Source organism: Lycorma delicatula, chromosome 10 (assembly GCF_047948215.1).
Source record: "Lycorma delicatula isolate Av1 chromosome 10, ASM4794821v1, whole genome shotgun sequence".
NCBI lineage: Eukaryota > Metazoa > Arthropoda > Insecta > Hemiptera > Fulgoridae > Lycorma > Lycorma delicatula.
In genome coordinates, this window is record NC_134464.1 from 63,861,269 (window position 1) to 63,880,505 (window position 19,237).

Consider the following 19,237-nt stretch of genomic DNA (forward strand, 5'->3'; position numbering starts at 1 on the left):
TTTTAGCTAGTTTATTGAACAAAATATTTTTTAAGCATTAAAAATTTGAAATCGCAAAATATTTTTTTTATTTTTTTTCATTTTGGGAACGCTTATGCTCAAGGGGAAGCAATCGGGTAAAATTAATTTTTAAGAACATAATCCCCAAGTCGGGATAATAAATTAAAAAAAAAAAACAATTAAAATCTAAAGTTGTTTAAAAAATACAAAGATACGGAAACACTTAGCACTTTCAGTGGCGCTTCCACAGCTATAATTTCTCCTTTTTTTTATTTTTGCTTGATAATACTTGTGCATGGGATATGCAGATGGAATTTTTTTAACGTATGAAAAATGCCATGTCTGACCGGATTCGAACCCGGGACTTCTGGGATAAAAGACCGAGACGGTACTATTCCGCCAAGAACATCGACTCATTAAACTGTAGTGTTTTAGGAAAAGGTGAAACTTTTTTAGTAATTTTTTTTCCTGAAGTACTGGAGAGTAATAAATTAAGGTTAACAAAAAATTAAGGTTTTACATTTTAACTGCAATGGTTAATTTGCGAGATGGAATTTAATTTAAAATTATTTTTTTTAAATCTTTTTTTTATTTTTGTTATCACAGATCATTGGAGTTGGAGGTAGAAAAAGTTTTGATAGTGGTTTGAAGTCCTATTAATGTAGAAAATATAGATACAAATAAAATTCCATTAACTCATTTTCTGAAGCAAAATATACCTAAAAAATAAAAATGTATAAAGCCATTTTTTGGAGAGAGGGGAAATACCAAAAAAAAATTCAACTTTTATAAGATAATTTTTACTAAAGTACTCCAGTATAGATTTGAAGTTTTATTTCAGTCAACACATTTTACTTCTTTTACCGGTTTTTGCAAAAATTTAATAATTTATTTTCCCCGGTAGTAGGAAAGTAGGACCTGTCTACCAAGTTTGAAAAAAATTGGTTAACGGGGTCCAAGGTTATAAGACCGAATACAAGTCGACATACAAATGACATACCGCACCACTTCCTTCTGACAAAAATAAATTTTTTGCACTTAGGAGGACTGGAAGATTACTTTAAATTTCTCCCTAAAAAACCAATTTTTTAGGTTTATTTTACCGATTGTATACTTTCCCGTTATAGCAGATATAGAAATGTATATCGCTGTAGCAGGAAAATAAATTCAGATAACTTACTTATCATTGTATGAAATTCTGTAATTATATACAAATAAATTAAATTTAAAAAAAAAATTTAAATGTGATATTAATAATTTAACTTATCTAAATACTTTTTTTATGATCTAACACTTAGCGCTTTTAGTGGCTAATAGCAATTATCATCAAGTGTTTTTCTTCCAGTTAAAAGTGTTAAATATATTAGAAATAAATAAAAATTACTTAAAATATGAAAATCTTAATTATTTTTTTAATGTTTAAAATCTTTTAATTCGATAAAAATCCTCTGTTACTAATAATAATGTCGTCTAGCCATTGAAAGCGTTTTCTTGGATCATTGAAAACAAATTTTTGTAACTAATAGATACGTTTTAATTAGTATCATATTAAAATGATGAAAGTAGTATTTAAATAAAATTGAAATATATATATATATAAGGAGAATTATTGTGTGTTTGTAAACTTTATACTTTGATAGAGTTTTCTCTAACGGATTTAACCTGCTATTTTCGCTAATAACAGTAAATCCTATCGATTAATTAGTGTTATCTCCGTTTTAATCAGCTAAATTTTGATTCACTTTCAGGGATGGATCACTTAGCAGTTAATTGCCAGGCGAGTACCTTTTATGTATTAGTTTTGTTATAGAGGGATCAAGAGAAAGTTTAATTAAAATAAAAGGGTGGTTACATTTACTCGCCCCTAAAACATGACCAGCTTCGGTTAATATGGCAACCCTCTTATCTCACAAAACCTCTCTCCCTTGCTTTATATGAAAGCTTAAGCGTTGAGGGTTGAATTTTCCGTCGTCACCAATAAACATAAGGGTGAATAAATCATTTCAGGGTGTTAACAAGGGAAAAAAGTCTGCGTGTATTATTATTTTTTTAATAATATTATTATATTCATTTAGCCGTATCTTAAATGATGGTACAAATTTTATCTTATTATTCTAACATGATTTTCTTTTATAATACTTCATAGTAATCCTTTTTTCAATATTTATAGGCTACTTAGAATATTACTAAAGATAATTCTAAAAAAAATAAAATTATAATTGCATTAAGGAAAAAGTAACATAATACCCTCAGGTAAAAACTGATGTAGGTTAAATCTTTATATATTATCGATTTAATTGCACACGTATTAGAATTGGCAAGAAAGTAATTCGGTTTTTAAAATAGAGAGCTTTAGATTTGTTTTGAAGGACTTTTGTCAATTTTATGACTTTTTTATTTTGTCATCTGAAAGCTATCCATTTTACGATAGCATACCTTAGAGGAAAATTGGACGTAATTTTGTTTTACCAATTAATTTATGGTTAATTAATTTAGTGCAAAAACGAACACTTTCGACAAATTTAACTTTTTTATTTACGTAGAGACAAGAAATCTGTTTAGGCTAACAAATATATATATGAAGTTTGTGGTGATGATCGTCTAATAGAACGTAAATGTCAGAATCGGTTTAAAAAATTCCGTTCTATAGATTTTCACTCAAAGATGACCGACGTTCTGATCGACCTACTGAAGTCGATGAAAACCAAATCAAATTCATAATTAATTCGAATCGTATAACTGTGCGAGAAACTGAAAATCACATCGAATATCGGACTCGTTAAGAAGCTTGACATATGAGTTCTGCTTGAATTAAAAGAGATCCACTTAACACAATGTTTCAATATTTTCGATACTTATCTCAAACGCAATGAAGCCGACGTGATGCATTGAAACTGGTTTAATTGAAATATAATATTCAATTACTGATCCTCCTAGATATTTTTAAATTTGATTTTCGGTTGGGAAACCTGTCGTTCCTTTTTTAGAACCCTATAGACTTTATGCGTTTTTATTTAGGACTTCTGTTTTTCTTGCACATATAGGGTGATTACAAATGAAATACACAGTTTCGATATCTTATTAAAAATTTATTTTTTAAAAGTCAAGATGATTACTTAGATGATTACATAGAAAAATCCTTTTAGTTTTTATTTATAAATTTTCAATATGTGCACGATTTGTAACACGACTAATATCAACACGGTAGTCGAATTCGTCCTAAACACTTGCAATTCAACGGTAGCAACATCGTTTGTAATGCATTGTTTTAAGTCGTCAATACCAACAGGAAGGGGTGGTATAAAAATGTTTAAATAACCCCATAAAAACTAGTCGTAAGGTGTTAAGTCTTTCTTTTTTCCTGTTTAGCCTCTGGTAATTACCGTTCAGATAATACTTCAGAGGATGAATGAGGATGATATGTATGAATGTAGTGTAGTCTTGTACAGTCTCAGTTCGACCATTCCTTAGACGTGTGGTTAATTGAAACCCACCCACTAAAGAACACCGATATCCATGATCTAGTATTCAAATCCGTGTAAAAATAATTGACTTTACTAGGACTTGAACGCTGGAACTCTCGATTTCCAAATCAGCTGATTTGGGAAGACGCGTTCTCCACTATACCAACCCGCTGGATTAAGGCGTTAAATCTGGACTACGTGTGGTAACAAACGCAAACACCATGTTTTCCTCACTTGCACGGCCGATCCATCGTCTGGGAAGACGTTAAATCCTTTCTCTTGGATTTTCTGTACCCCATATTCTTACATCATGTCTACTAACTTTTCCACTAATGTAAAACGTACATTCATCAACTACAAATTAGGCGATGAATAAAGCCATTGTAATTTCCAACATGTTCCTGCAACTCCACATAAAAACTTTTACGTAAAATTTTATCGTCGACATTTAAACTTTGTACTAACTGTAATTTAAAAGGCGTAATTTTCAAACGTTACCAAAGAATTTTCCACACAGTCGGTCGAGGAATTTACGATTCTGAGCTTGCTGATCTAATCGATTTGACTGGACTACATTGATACACATCACGAACACAATCGATTTGTTCTTCTGAAACAGGAGGTCTTCCAGCAACTTTCTTTTTACACAAATACCTGTGTTTTGAAACTGTTTATTCCAGTCATAGATTGATTTTCTTGTTGGTGGCGATTTAACATATTTTGTTCTGAAATGCAACAAGGTTTGTTTTGGCACACAAAAAGCCTTCTGTACTCCAGTAGCGGTTATCAGACTAGTAATATGACACATCAATCAGTGACATTAGTACCAGAGAAAATTTACAAACATAATCATTGTGTTAGTCTAGTGGTGAAAGGGTCTTCGCAAATCAGCAGATTTCGAAGTAGAGAGTTCCGAGATTCAAATCCTAGTAAAGTTATTTTTATATGGATTTGAATATTAAATCGTGGAAACGTGTTCTTTGATGTTTGGATTTCAATTAACCACACATCTCAGAAATGGTCGAGCTGAAACTGTACAAGACTACACTTGATTTACACTCATACATGTCATCTTCATTCAAACTCTGAAGTAATACTTGGCGGTGTAATCCGGAGGCTAAACAGAAAAAGAAAAAAGATATAGAAACATGAACTTTAAAAAATTTCCTGTAAAACCATATCATGTACTGTATTCAGATACGCCAGTTTTATTTTTTATAAGCTATCGAAAGTGTGTATTTCATTCGTAATCACTCTTATAATTTACTTGTTTAATTTAGTTTCTCTAGTGTTTTTGTGATTCCAAGTTTAATATTTTTAATTGATATGGTAAAACCACGTTACTCATCAATTTGTTTTTTTGTAAATATTTATTAATAGCAACTTTAGATCGTAACCTTAAATACAAATTAATTATTTCTATTTATTTTTTATTTATGAGGTAAAACATAAAAAAAATATGAAAATCAAAACGATATAAAAGAATCTGATGTGAACACATGATCTACACCTATTAAATTACATTTACACATTTTTTTAAAATGAGAAGTACATAGAATTTTATTTCATTAATAACATCTGATATTTTTTCCTTTTTTTTGTTATTGAATTATTATTTATTAATATTTATTAATAAATCAATATATTTAAATAAAGAAAAAGTTAAAAAAAAGGAGACGAAGTCTGATTCGAACCGATGTGCCTTCCCAAATACCCAAACATTTCATTAATTAAAATTGTATTTGCATATAACTCTGGAACCAATGAAAATAAGTAGTACTTATCGTACTAGTAGTACATCGTTGAAAAGCTCTCAATGAGGGCTTATTACTACAATTAAGAAATAGTTCAAAATTTTGAGCTTTTTTTGGACATTTTTGGCCCAGTCGTTTGCAATCGAAAGGGGATGTGCACAACTAGATGTTACAACAGTCCTAAATATAAAATTTCAACATTCTACGAATAATCGTTTTTGAGTTATGCGAGATAGACATGTACGTTCACATATCACGCCGTAACTAGTCAAAATGGATTCAGAGATGGTCAAAATGGATATTTCCGTTGAAATCTGAAAACCAATTTTTCGCGATCACAATACTTCCTTTACTTCGTACAAGGAAGTAAAGATACATCACCATTTCATTTCTTCAGAAAATAAAATCTTGTCAGTTACAAACGAGGTCACAATACGGATATTCAAATTATTTTTTATTCTCTGTAGATGTTTAATATTATTTATTTGAAAACTTTGAGATAATGGCGGTAAATGCTTTGATTATTTTCCATTTATTTTTTTAATTAATTCATCAATCTTTCAAATTAAAACTAAAATTTTTACTCAAAATTATATCAGTTACGTAGGGTACTTTACATTATTATACTTTTAAAAAAGCGTTTATTTGCTAGCAACAGTAAAATGTTTTGGTATATATAAATTATATTATGTTGGTAGCAAACAAATTATATTTATTAATCATTATCTTTTCAGTAAAATGAGTATTTTTTTTTTTTTTGTAACGTTTAAAGAACAATAATAAAAAAGTGACAAAATTCCAACATGAGAATATCTCTTCTAATATAATATACAAGAACAAGGTATATTGTACTCGTATTACTATAACCGTTGTCCTACATTACCTTGTTCAGTTGACTACAGAGTGCAGTAGTAGGGGAAATAAATCAAGGTAAGTTGGCCCTTCTCCGGTTCCATGACATGGCATGCTGTTACCGTTGAATTCAGGAAGCGCTTTCTGTTTCTAGGTGTCTGTCAGTATTCTTCATCTCTTTTTAAGATAATTTCACTTCCTTCAAACAATTTTATTTTATCTTCTTTGTAGTTATTACCTAATACAAATTTTTAATAACTTTTTTTTATATCATACTCATTACATAATGTATGGTATCATTTTACTTAAATGGCAATTAAATATTAATTTATTGAATTGATAAAACATAAATTAATTTTTAATATTTATGATAAATAACTCTTGTGAAAACTCAAGTGAAAAATAACATTATTATTTTATATACAATCTTTTTATAATTTGAATAGGTTTGGAAGAATAATCGAATTTTTAAGAGGCTCAGCCTTAAATTAAATGCTTATCGATTTGTAAATTAAAAAAATTTAAAAATAAATTTATTAATTCTCTATTAGAATAGAATTATCATAAAAACGACAATTTAAAAGAAAATAATGGAATTAATACCAGTATTTTCTTTTTATATTTTTATTGAGATTCTTCTTATCTAATACCTGAAAGGACGCCTCATCAAAATTAGAAATTAAATTTTTATTACGAAAATTGATTCATATTTTATATGCGTTAATTCTTATTTATTTGCTGTAATTCCATAAGATGGAAAAGGAAACCCCCTTTTGATATTTCAAATGATTTTATGAAAAATATAAAAAAATTAGTTGTTTTAATTTTTATACTTGAATTTTTTTTCTTTTCCAGCCCCTATACTTTTTATATAACTATGTAGTATTCTTATCGAAGAAAAGTCTATTTATCGGGCCAAATTTTTCATGTTACGGTTTTGACAGATCTTGACTTTCCGTGATCCTCCAAAAAAAAAATAGCAATGAAAACTTCCGGAAGGATTATGTACGTGACCTGTGTTTTGTTTGATATCTCAAGAATGGATGGACTGATTTGCATGAAATTTGGCACAATGATTTCTGTATATGGACCTCAGTTCTGTATATGACCTGATCAAGAGGTCTGGAAGATATAGCCCTCATGGGATTATTTTTTTCAAAATTCTATTCAAAGGGTAGGCAAATTTATTCACTCTGTTAGGTTGGTCTTATGATGTTTGATCTTATTCAAACCCCCATAATAGGATGGGGAAAACCCCTTTTCTTCTTTTTTGTTGATTTTGAGGTAATTTTTGATATTTTGATACTCTAATCATAATCAATTGATAATAAACGTTAGCAATAGATAATAAACTATATTTTTTCCTTTTTCGTCAATTATAGTTTTGTTATTTTCAAACTAGATTATTTGACTTTTTAATGAAATTTGTACATTGATTTCTAAATATAGGTCATTACTGCCATTTAATTTTGGTTGCAACTGGTCAAAGGAATGGTGTCACCATGGGCTTCATATCTCAAAAATTTTAGCGAAAGTGTAGAGTTGTTTATTTTAAATAATTTTTTACTGGAATACTTAGTACTTTAATGTTCCGCTTAAATTTTCTCCAAATAGTAGCCTGTTGATAGCGAATACATCGATTGCCAGCTTTATACTGGCGTTTTTTTTTTGTTTTTTTTTTTCACTAAATTCTATCTTCAGCACATTATTTTGTAAATAATTACAAAAAATAAACTAATTTTTAGCAAAAAATGGTGTAATCTACATTTCTCATTCAAAATTTAAAAAAAATTCCAAAGAAAGGTTTTTGTTTTAATTCATTTTTAAATTATTAATTTTTAATTAATTTTAGTTTCTTTTTCTCCCTAAATTTTTTGAAAAACGCATCCGGAAAATATAAATTTAAAAAACTCAAATTGAAGGGTTTTATTTTTTGTCATTTTTTTTTTATTTTGTTATATATATCCTAAAAAAAAAATAGTTAACAATAAACTTTATTTTTCGTTAATTAGAGGCAGCCCACTAGAAAATATTTATAGTGCATATATAGTACACATAACCAAGATTTTAATCACGTATTCTTACCATTTGAAAGCTAGTAACAATAACTTATTAATATTAATTAATTATAATTACTATCAACTTTCTTATTTTCTTTTTTGTTTATCATTATTTTTTTATTTACTTGTATATATATATTTTTTTTTGTAAAAAACAAGCAATAATAAAAATTTGATAATACTGACCTCTGTAGGTGAATAGATACAGTCTCGGTATTTTGTGCAGAGGTCCCAGGTTCGAATCCCGGTCAGCCATCTTTCCATTCGCTACCGATTTCCACCGGACTAATGACTATAATTGTTAATTCCCGCTCTTTCATAACAGGAATTGATAATTTAAAAATATTTAACCAAATTCGTTTACTCAAATTTTGGAAGTACCTAAGAAATAAAAAAATTAAATATTTAAGAGAAACAATCCAACAAAAATCCTTTGAAAAAATATCATCTATAAAAGAATCGGAATAACGGAAAAAGCGTACGGTATAATTAAAGAAATTTACAATAATAAACGCGTCACCGTAAATGCAAAAATAAGATACTATAACACAATTAAATAAACCTGAAGTCATTATGCATCGAAATTTTGAATCTAAACAAGGAGAAATAAAATAAAAAAATGTAAATTAGAAAAATTTTAGGATCCACAAAAGAGAACAAAACCTGGGGAATAAAGATGTGAGCGAATTAAATAAATAAATAAAAAACAATTAATTAAAAGTAATAAAACGGCATAAGTAAATGAAGGAATATTATAAAAAGAGAAAACTAAACAATAAGGCGAAAAAAAAATTGTATTACAGTGCACTGGCTTTGGCAAAATTGAAAATAAAGATAATGACTAGTTTTATTTTTTTTTACGACTGTATTATAACATTTGAATTACGCGGCTGGAACCTGTACCGTAATGTGGGTCATTATGAAACATTTTCATTATGATACAGGTGATCAACCAATCAAAAGACTACTCTTTTCAACCACTGACCGATCATAAGCGAGTATTATTTAATGTATCTCTTTTTTTTTTACTTTGATTTTAATCCGAATTAGTAGTTAGCAAGAAGGGATTAATTTGAAATTACACCGACAGGTAACTAAGTTTCTATATTACACTGTTTATCTTTTTATTAAGCATGTTGTATTCAGAGGAAGAAATGTCTTTAACACCAATCGATATTATAGAAAAAGCAGAACATATGACTAATAACCTATTGCTACAGTAATTTATTTTTGAAAAATTAAAAAAATATATTCCGTAAACATTATATATTAGTACTTCCTTGAACGAAGAAAAGGAAGTATTGTAATCGCGAAAAATTTCGGTTCCAGATTTCAACAAAAATATGCAATTTGACCATACCTGAATCCATTTTGACTAGTTTCGACGTGACTCTGAACGTACATACATTAATATGTACGTAGGTACGTGCATATATATGTAGCATAACTCAAAAACGATTAGCCGTAGGATGTTGAAATTTTTAATTTAGGACTGTTGTAACATCTCGTTGATTGCCCCTTTTGATTGCAATCGACTGGACTAAAAGTGTCCAAAAAAACCCAAAATCGAAAAAATTTGGATTTTGAGCTTTTTCTTAATTGCAGTAATTTCAGAGCTTTTCAATATGATTATTTTCATCGGATCCAGAGTTATAGCCAAATAAAATTTTAATTACTGAAAAATTTGGATCTTACAAGGGGAAGACACATCGATTCAAAACCGACTTCATCTCCTTTTTTTTAATATAAATATATTGTTTTATTAATAATTATTAATCTCCGATTGTAAAAAACTTTTACAATAAATAATAATTTAGAGATAACAATAATTTTTTTTTTTAAATCAGAAGTTATTAGTGAAATAAAATTTTATGCACTTTTAAAAATGTGTATATATAATTTAATAGGCGTATAAGGAAGTCATGTGATGTCCACATCAGATTTTGTTTATGTTTTATATATATGTACATAACAATGTATTATATTATGTTTTTATCATTGATTTAAATTAATAATCCCAATATTTTTTCAGCCGTCGGAAAAATACGGAATGCAACTCTGTATAATGGCCATTAATGTACTTTTGCAAGGTTTACATAACTTACTATGCATTAATGGTTATCATAAAAGGCTCGTCGGATAATTCACAATTTTCTTATAATCGTTTGAAAAATAGCACAAATTCACAATCGGGTTTTAAGGTAATTATCTTAAATTCTTGTGTAATCTTTTGTTAACCAGACTGAGTTTAATGATTTTAGTACGGTGTATTACACGTAACGACTGCGTATTGATGTTTTCCTTTCTTATTTTTAACGGATTAGGTGTGATAAGAAATCATATTTAAAATAAAATTATTTGTTTTTACTATATTATCTATTGGATTATTGTTTTTACAGTTTTTAATATATTTCAGGTGGATATGCTGAAGATATCTTCCATTTTATTTTAATTTTTAAACGACATAACTGTAATCGAATCTACAATCCCCGTGGATTAGAAAGCCAACTCATATAGGTATGAGCCATCCCAACTAAATAAATGTACAATAATCAGTGTTAAAAACAACTTTTACCTGATTTCTAAAGTGTTTATATCCCTTATTATTATGTTAGTGTATTAACAGTGTTGGCTTTTTCTCATTTAAATTATTAATAATAATACATATTTCTACGTGTTTAGAATGGGCGTGGCATGTACAACTAGTTAATAATAATAATAATAATAATAATAGAATTTTTAATCAGTGAACAAGGAAGGATTTTTTATTAAAAAAATATTTATCTAAAATTGTATTATTTTTTTATTGTAATATTTAATTTCTTCAAAATCTAGCCACGTTAAATAAAACAAATAAGTTAGTTTTTTTTTTTTTCAAATTATAGTAGTCTGCAAATAAATGTAAGTTGTTACACATGTCTGTCAGTACATTATATATAATACGAATTAAACTGCAAGTTGATCAGCTTGTATGAGTATGCAAGTAAACAGGCTATTTTACTTCTCAGGCTTTATTTCTACAGGCTAGACTGAAATCCCGGTCGTCCTTGAATAACCTTCACAATTATTTATCCCTCCAGCTACAGACAGCTTATCCTGTTTTATCTATTTAAGCTTTTTTAACTGTGCTTTCACTTTAAATCACTTATATTTTATTTTAATTTTTATCTTCCTCCTATTAAATTTATTTTACTTTTCAATTTTTACTTTATAATTACATTTTTACAAATATTTATCTGATTAAATTGTTAAATTATATATATATATATATATATATATATATATGTCTTTTATTTTATAATTTTTTTTTTTTGTCAATGAATCGGAGGAATCCCATTTACGGGTGAAGTGTCGGGTTCGCTAACAGGTTCCGCAAGGTGTTATGAAGAGTGCGTATGTGTGCCTGCAGCCTACCGACTAAACCTCCTATCACTCCGATCCCCCTCCCCTCACGGGGCCGGACTAGTAAATTAAGCATACTCAGCCCCGGGAGATGCCATCGTGTCAGGGAATTCAGAGTCCCCGCCCTCATCACCGTCACCGATTCACGCAAACGCGGACCAACGACATTGTTTACACTTGTATTTATTTATTAAAAGAGCATTCGTAACCGTCTATCCTTTACTTAATTTTTGCTATATTGAAAAGCCACGGTGTCAGGAAATATTAATGCTACAGCTATCAAATTTTTACTGGATGCTTGGTATTCTGATTAGATGGATCTACATTTATAACTAACTATAAACCACTTCCCTAATGAAATATAAATATTAATAATAATAATATTTTTTTATGTTTTTTTAACTGATAATTGTTCACGTTTCATAACTCTAGAATAATGACAAAAAATTCAAGTTGTTATCTTCAGTGGTTCCTAAGATAATAGGTCATAAATATAGAAAAATATGATTTTTGGAAAACGGGATTTAAAAATTACATAAATAAGTTTTTTTTTAAATTTACCTGTTTTAAAACTGCCCGGCTTCATAATCCGGGTCATCAGTGTTAGCTTCCTGATCTTCTAACTTAAGCATTTTATTTCTGTTTGTCTGTCTTGCCTTTTTCTGCATTTCTTGAACTGTTTTTGTCGCCTCTGTTACCCATTCCTCGTTAATATTTTTTTAAAAAATGTTTACAGTTGTAAGAACCGGATTGATTCCAACATGCTGCAGAACTTCATTACTCATTAATGTTTCCATTATTAATTATTGACTCTGTATCATATACTCCAAACTCAAGTGTTTCCTTTCCCACAAAAATATTTTTGGCGACCGGTTTCAAATTATGTGGTCGAGAGACTCGTTGGAGTTCTGCGTCTCTCCACGGAGATATTTTTTCAACAAATCTTCATTAAATAAATTTTAAAATACTGGCTTTATAACTTGAAGAACAGAAGACCTTGGGAAAGAAGTTTTGTGTAAGAACAGGTTTTAATGGATAATTTGAGCGTCGTTATTTGCGAAACAGCTGTGATGCAATTTTTTTAAAATCATAAGAAATTTATTTGTTAACAAACAGTTGTGAATCTTATATCAAATGATTCAGAAAATATTAAAAAATAATCTTTAAAAACAATTATTTTGACCCCTTAACGGTTACGAGTCACCTTTTAATATGAGGATTGTTTTGAAGTTCTAAACCTGACAAAGAAAACTCGAGATTTTAAAAGATTTTTTTTTTTTCATTGAAGTCACCTTGCAATTAGATACATCTAGATTAACGATCTTCCAAATTTTTAATACTCTCAGTATAAAGAAATTTGCTGCACTCTGCAAAATAATCGATTGTCTTAGATTTTACTTCATCATTTGATATGAATCTTCATTCATATCACTCTACCACAGCCCATCTCCTCCTGGACTTGAGCATGCAGCCCATAACTTTATAAGGATCTAGAATCTGATAAAATTCTGCCAACGATTGCTTCCAGTGGTGGCAGTTGAAGACGGTATGTTCAACGAAGTCAACCTGTCCGCAGTAGACACATAGGTGACTCCGTCCATCTGAACCTCTTGAGGTACGAGCGGAAACACCCATCTCCCGTAAGGAACTGGGTTACCTCGTACCCCTTCTCCCCATAGGTTCTCTCCACCCAAGGTTTAATCGTAAGGAGTAACCGCCGTGTCCAAGCACCGTTCCTAGATTCCTCCGATCTGGCCTGCCACCTGTGTCTGTTTCTTCTCCATTCTCCCCCCTCTCTCTTCCCGCTATAGAGCGAGAAGGTCAATCGGTGGGATAGCCGATATCACTAACACAGCATCCGTGGAGACAGTCCGATATCCTCGACAAACTCTCAATGCCAAATGCCTCTGTACGCTCTGCAACGTGGAGCATGCGCACCGCACCGCCAGTCCTATCGTCCAAACAGAGACCGCATAGAGGATGACACTGTGAAGATAATTCAATTAACAAAGTATAATAATATGTAACATTTAACATATAATAATGTACAGTTAACACTACGCTGTAATTTAATTGATGTAATAAACACTTTGTGTCATAGTTATGTAAAACATATAATAAAGACAAATGATCAAGTAGATATTTCTAGTCGTATAAACCTTAAAATATATGATTCTCAATGTCTGTATCGCGTATTAACATTAACAAATAGATATTACACCTATATTGTACATTTGATGTTTGAAAACGTGGCCTATAATACGAATAATAATAATAGAAAGGGATATTAAATCAAATGTTAGTTCAATGTTAAACCTTTGAATTTGGTTTTGTCAAATTTAAGGGGAAGGAAGAAGAGCAACAAGGGCGATAGGACGGGAAACATAATATTGCAATTATTATGACTGAGTTTGTAAACGGAACTATTATTACTATTATTATACTGGCTAAGCATATTGTATGCAAGGGTCGGTTGGATATAGTGACGGAGGTGGGTCGATAGGTGGGTTAAGAGTGAGCCTCGATGTACTCACATGACACTCTGACAAACACATAACCTATTATGATATACCCCTCACTCTATCTTCCTCACGCTTTCATACGTTCAATATCATCGTCTCACTTTATCGATATCCCTCTCTTACAGACAAGTAAGCGTGTATGTGTATATAAACATATACAAGCATATATAAAAGCGTATGAATACACATAAAGCGTACTATATTTGTGTATATGCCGTAATCGACTAGTTGGTTTGTGATGTTTTCGGACCAATAAATCGACATCATGAATAGAGAGAAAGAGAGAGAGAGTTGTATGGAGAAGGAAAGAAGAACATATGTAAATACGAAGAGTTGTTATATGTAGTGATGCAGATGTGTGCTTAGGCATGCATGTCCATTATATACAAACATTATATGCAAGCCTATATTGTATACACACATGAATCTCTACATAAACCCTTTCTCGTTCACCAACCATACGTTTGTATATAACGAAGGAAGAGAAGAAGGGGTTAAACGAAGAATATACTATACTGTATAGGCCTGTGTATAAAAGTAAAGATATTAGAATAAATTTACAGTTTGCAGTTTAGGAATGCCCGGGTTTTAACATCTCGTGATAATAATTTATTCATTAAACCATGAGGTAAATATGCTATCATCAACCCTCCTCCTACTTTTCATCCCTTATTTTACATCCCCTACCAACATACCACCCTTTCTTACTCTAACGATCCATTCATTCAACTAAAACCGAAACCACCTACTCACCCGTAACCACCTACGCATCAAATTTCAATCCATAACTAACAATCCCCGATTCAAATTTACCATACTACCCAAATTAATTACTTAATGGAAAATCATTTAGACGATTCAAATTATAGGCGTTTTATATTTGCGATAAATACAAGGATTAGGACCCGGATTCACTCTAAAAATCCCTCTGTTGGAGAATACCCCACATATGAGTTAGAATGACATTTTTACGATAACGTTCCTTTTATATTTTACGGATCGATGTAGCCCTACTTTAACAAATTTTATAGAATTTTCAATTTCAAAACAGAAAATTCTATTTTTTTTTAAAGAAGTATGGTAGTGAAGTGGTAGAGAGGAAATTACCATCACAAAACCATCAATAGTCTCCTCTTCATTTTTGAAGGACCTAATTATGATTCATTCACAAATTCCAAGCTGTATCTCAGAGGCTACGCGTTAGATACTTGATTTATTTAGAGAACGTTCTTTTACTACTGTACATTAACGTACAGTAGTACGTTAATCATTGCTAAATTCATAATATTTCATTTTTGATTTTTGATGAACTTATTTTTTACAATTTTCCTCTCGAACATATTAATTAAAAATTTATTTTAAATATTAAAAAAAAACAAAAAAAAACGTAATGATGTAGTTTATTTATCTCCTCGGCAGTCACCAATTAATAATGTGAGGTATATCTGGAAGTAGCGGTAAAGATTTTCTTAAAGGACTTGATTATTTTTGTTTCTGCTAAACCTCCCACATTCAGTACAATTGAAAATTATGATTTGTAATAAATTTTAATTTTACTTTCATAATTAATCTAATTTTGTTGTAAGTGAAGAAAATTAGCGATATCTACTGCTTACAAATCTAGTAGTTATGAATACTTCTGAAAAAAAATTCGGGCAAAACTTATTGTTTCTTTTTTTATAACCTCCGGGACCACCGTTAGATATACTTCAAAGGATGAAATGAATGATAATTTTTATATCATGTGAAAATGCCATACCTGACCGAGATTCGAACCCGGGACCTTCGGATGAAAGGCTGAGACGCTACCACTCACGTCACGGAGGCCGGCCAGAAATAATTGTTGTACCAGTATAAATACACTCATATATTCATGGATATATACGTCGGTTATCCGAACGCCGATTATTTTTCCCAGATGTACAATTATCCAGACTGCTAACATCCTCACTAGGCAATTTAAAAAAAGTAATTCACTATTTAAAAAGTCTAAAACACTATTCAAATAATGCTTTCCTTCAGAAATGTATAATTATAAATTTTTTTATAGAGTTTTTTGCTATTCATTTAGCACAAAAGTTACATAAATTTAGGCCGTTGTAAAAGGTTTGAGGAAAATCTTTTGATGAAGCCTCATAGGTGTGACTTGATTCTCCGAGTGTTTTAAGACATTGCCCGTCCCAATAGATCAGTTAGGTCTCGAGTTACTGTAATTTTCGTGTTATCAGCTTTTTTTTTATATTTTATAATATAGAAAGGATTGTTCATTAATTGTTGAAATAAGAAAAAGTAATATAACACATGTAATAACGTAGACAGTATAAATTACATTGTTAACCGCAGCTGATTTGATAAAGCGCTGAATAATAATAATTTTGTTAGCCAGATTTAAACTGTGTATCATCCGCACTGGCGTGAAATAATTATCACTTAAAATATTTATTCACAAGTTATCAACTCATCGTAGATTTAGAGTTTTTATTTTTAATTACCAAATACATTTTTTTATAATCTCCAGAACCACCGTTAGGTATTGCTTCAGAGGATGAGATGGATGATTTTGTAGCGTGTGAAAATGCCATGCATGACCGGGATTCGAACACGGGACCTCCGAGACGCCACCACTCGCGCTAAAGAATATCTTCTTATTTAGCTTATCAAAACGTACCAGTTTTTTTTTAACAACTATTTTTGACTTATATATTTATTGCACTCTTTATAAAATACCCAAATCGGGCTAGGACAGTGAGAAAGTGTTTTAAAAATTAGGCAATTAATAGGGAGTCAATCTTAAATATTTTTTTCCATGTTTAACAACTGTAATAAAATCTAAAAATATTCCTTTATAAATAAATAAAAAATTATCTTTTATATTTAAAATTGTTTTATTAGTACATACTTGTTTTTTTTCAAAAGCTTCAAATCCAACGGCAAAGATATAGTCTACGGTAATAGGTATGGTACATAGGTATAGAATATTTTTTACTGTTTTTTTGTATATCTATTTTTTTCACTAAATTTTAAACTTAGCTTAAATAGCATGAAAACGTCAATAATAATAAAAACCAAAATAACATTTGAATAAATAAATAATACTCGTAAATAAAAAAATAAAAAATTATTGTGTATTCAGTATTATTGTTATTGTTATTATTATGAATATAAATATTGTATTACATTATGAAACATGTAACTTCACGATTTATTGTGGTTGCGGTAAAATTGTGGTCGATATGCAACAACCAGTCTAAAAAGTTAATATCAACAGCTTAGCGAGCGAACCGCCTTGAGAATTGGTAATAGAAACAAGCAGCACGGCGCGTACGCGGTGACTTGCGTTGGCGGGGATGATTAGTCGATGAGAAAGAGAATAAGTGTTAAAGAATGAGAGAACGAGGGGGAGAACTTATAAACAAGGTCAATCACTGTAAGACATATAATAATGAGTAAACCAAAGAGTTAGAGAAGGAGACGTAAAAAAAAGAAAGAGAAAAAGTCACCGGAGAATAAGACAAAAATATCTTCATAGTTCATCGAAAGCAACCAACCAAAGAGAATAAAACTTGTCTTGTTCCCTGCTACACTGCTATCAGAAGACGACCGTTTGTATTGTCGTGTACCTTATGTTAAAAAATGTCTTTTAACTACGACCTTATAAAGGTTGCTAGAATCGTCTATCATTTTCTTAACTTTTTTTTTGTTACTTTTATGACATTAAGTGGATTGTTGGGTAAGGTTTTTACTGTTTTGTAATAGGAATAATTGATTATATATATATATATATATGTCTGTGTGTGTGTGTACGCCCCCCCTCCACACACACACATTATTTATGTAATTCTTTATCGTTAATAACAACATTGAGAGAAAAATTTTAAACATTTATTAGACAGACCACCGTAGTAGAATTGCAGGATAGCCTAAAATTAGCCTAAAATTTGGGTTTTAAAGAAACTATCCAAATTATAATGTGTTCCTTTGTGTACCAGTTCATTTCTCTTTATTAATCACGTTTCATCTTTGCCAATGAGTTAGTTAATTTCGTAACTCGGTTTCAAATAATAATAAAATTATGATAATGATATTATTTTTATTTCTGATTAATTTTTTCTGAAAATATATACAATTTCAGTTTATTATTGACGTTTTTTTTAAACAATTAAAGAAAGACTTTAGAAAAGTAACCTTTTTTAAATATTTTTACTTTCCCGTTTAGATAGCATTATAGCAAAGCTAAAGCTCTAGAAGGTGAAAGTATTGTGATCGGTCCAATATGGAAATATGCGGTTTTCACCGGATCTTGACGTTTTGACACCTAAGGAATCCAAAAATTCAAAAAACGGGATAGAAATTTTCCGGATGTTAATATTCGTATGTACGTTTATGTGTGATTGGTTTTGACCTCTAAATCACCTTATATCTCCAGAACTACTGGACCGATTTTGACCAAACTTGGTCAGATTACGTCTATATATGGGGCATTGATGCCATTAAATTTTCTACTTAAGATATCAAGGTGGTTAGACTGTGAAACAAGATCACCCGTATCTCGAGATTTCACCTAATTAAGGTCGTATTTTTCGTTACATTAAAAACTAAAAAGTAACAATATTTGCCAAAAACGTTTTTATCAAAATTGCACCCCCACCCCAAAAAATGCTGTTGTAGTTGTCAACTATGTTCTGACGTTAGAGGTGAGTGGTAGAATTAAATAAATGAATAATATTTAAAGTATAAAAAAGGTAACTCGGGCTGGTTGAATCTCGAAGTCGTTCGCCAGGTCGACTCGGTATTTGGTACGTTAAGCCTCTCGGCTATACCAGTCTGCCGAACGTAAAAGTAAAATTTGTTTTCTGTAAGTTGTAAAATTACATTAGTTTAGTTAGTGCCGACCGTCGCCGCTAGTACCGCCACACCCGCGCTAATTAAATAAGGTATGGGCGGGCGCTTTAGGTAGAATCATTGAATTAAATAAACGAAAAATATTATAATTAAATGAACTGATAAATATTTTTAATTAAATTATGTGTTTATGTGTTTTTAAACCGTGCATTAGAAACAACCCACATTTGTACGACTTTCCCGGAACTCGGCGTTAGCCGCGTGACGGGTTTTTTAATCTTACTGGAAAAAGTCAAAAAAAATTGGAACAGTATATCCAACTTTTTATGAAAATTTTTCCA